Source organism: Lampris incognitus, unplaced genomic scaffold, assembly GCF_029633865.1.
Source record: "Lampris incognitus isolate fLamInc1 unplaced genomic scaffold, fLamInc1.hap2 scaffold_48, whole genome shotgun sequence".
Classification (NCBI taxonomy): domain Eukaryota; kingdom Metazoa; phylum Chordata; class Actinopteri; order Lampriformes; family Lampridae; genus Lampris; species Lampris incognitus.
In genome coordinates, this window is record NW_026611440.1 from 22,501 (window position 1) to 25,000 (window position 2,500).

A 2,500-nucleotide genomic window follows, 5' to 3' on the forward strand; every position below is an offset into this window, starting at 1 on the left:
TGCTGTGCGCACCCGAGAACCGAGAGCTCGTGCTGCTGCCGCTGCCGCTGCCGCTGCCGCTGCCGCTGCCGCTGCCGCTGCCGCTGCCGCTGCTCTGTACGGACGGGTAAGTGACGGATCCCGCGGCCGGGTTCGGTAAACACCGGTCGGGAATTCGACCCTTCCTTTGAGGTGGAAAGAAGAAAAACCCCAGACGTTTCTCTTCTTTTTCAAGCGTGCGAGTGTAGCATGGTTAAAAACGTCATAACCAACATATGTTGTATCGTTTACACAAAGTATCACGACGTGATTATTATTATTGTCATTACCAACGCTTATAGTAGCCCCTCCCAGTTAGTAACCCCTCCCTGTTGTGACGCCATTTCCTGTTAGAGGCCCAAAACGTATGTACGTGTTCATTTTTGTCTGCCCCTGTAATTTATTTTATCCATTCCTAATGTGGGTCCCAATTCCTGCGTATGCTACAGTAGGAGCTGATCTAAAGTTTCCTGAAATCTGTCCTGTTTATACGCGACTGCTATGTTTGTGTTTTTGTAAAAAAAAAAAAAAAAAAACCTGTATTGCGAGCTACGCGCTCTTTCCCGCTTTGGACATGTAGAAAGAGGCTACAGTAGGAGCTGATCTGAAGCTTCCAGAAACCTGCTCTGTTTATATGCGACAGAATACAGATCCCATGAAGGAGACAAGTTGTCCTGTCTTTCCTACACAACGCAATGAAAAAGTAGACCGGTCACACGAGGACTTTGAGAAAATGTCTTCCGGGAAGCCCCGCGAGGTAAACACGGAGCTGCTCCACCCCTCCCCATACAGATGTTGGAGGGGGGGGGGGGGCGGGGGGCGGCAAGCCTCGCGAGGGGAGCCGTGGAAGAGCAACTGGGATAGACGGTCCGGCTGAGCACCGCCGAGCACGCTGTCGAGCTGTGCAACGGAGAGGACGACTACGCGGTAGAGCCCCTCCCACTCCGCACTCCGCTCGCCACTAAGAACATTAAATAAAGGACATCGATCCGCCAGACCGGAGGAACCGACCGCCCGAACGCCGGCAAAGCCGGCCGGCGGACACCCTCCGAAGGCGTCATAAGTTGGCCCATCGATCAGGACACAAACACGCAACAAATCCAGTCCGGGGTGTGGTGTAAGCAGCCCTACTGTAACCAGCCCTGCCAGAGAAATCACCTAACCCTAACCCTAAACGTACGGCAGACGCGTCCCCTGGCTCTCACATTGACAACTGAGAGGCTTCTGAAAACCTGGCCACGCCCATCAGTAAAAACCACTACAGCAAGTGACGACATATGTACCTTCAAAGTGCTGTACTACAGGGTGCTGTTCAAAAGGTATCTATCCCGTTTACTCTCTATGCTTCATATATCATCATATTATTGAAAAGTGCAAGCCTTTAGGGGCAACAGCAACTCAAGTCGCCAACGCTCTGTTGACTCAATAACTGCAGAGATCCAAACTTCTCCTGGCATTAACATCGGCACAAAAACCGTGCGCCGGGAGCTTCGTGGAATATGGGTTTCTATGGATTCAGAATGACATGTCAGAAAAGCTCCTGTAGGTGTAATGGTCAGTTATCTCAATACTTTTGGACATATATTGTGCGTGTGCGTGTGTCTGTGATACCTAACATAAACACACCTGTATTACTAGAATTGATAGTTCACGCCACAAAAGTGAGGGGCAAACATAGAAAAGCGTGCAACCCAGCCACTGAGGATGCACAAGCCAGTGCATTCTTAGTGCAGGTCCCAAGCCAGGACAAATGGGGAGGGTTACGTCAGGAAGGGCATCCGGCGTCAAATCTTTGCCAAATCAAATATGCGGATCATAAATAAGATTTCCATACCGGATCGGTCGAGGCCCGGGTTACCGACGACCGCCATCGGTACTGTTAACCAGCGGAGTGCCGGTGGAAACTAGGCTACTGTTGGGCGAAGGAAAAGGAGAGGGGGAAGGCATGTCCAGAGGCAGCTAGAGAGGAGGAAGGGTAGGCGTGTGGAGGTGAGAGTCAGTCGGAACTTTGAATGTTGGCACTATGGCTAGTAAAGGGAGAGAGCTGGCTGACGTGATGGAAAGAAGAAAGGTGACAAGAGAGAAGGTGGAAGGGGAGTAAGGCCAGGAGTATCGCAGGTGGGTTCAAACTCTTCTACCATGGTGCGAATGGGAGGAGAAATGGGGTAGGGGTCATTCTGAAGGAAGAGTATGTCAAGAGCGTGCTGGAGGTGAACACAGTGTCAGACAGAGTGAGGATTATGAAGCTGGAAATCGAAGGTGTATTGCTGACGGTTATCAGCGCATATGCCCCGCAAGTCGGGTGTAAGATGGACGAAAAAGAAGAATTCTGGAGTTGAGTTGGACGACGTGGTGGAAAGGGGAGCCAAGGAGGAGGGAGTGGTGATTGGAGCGGACTTCGATGGACACGTTGCTGAAGGGAACAGAGGTGATGAGGAGTTGATGGTAAGGTATGGAATCGAGGAGAGAAATGTGGAAGGAC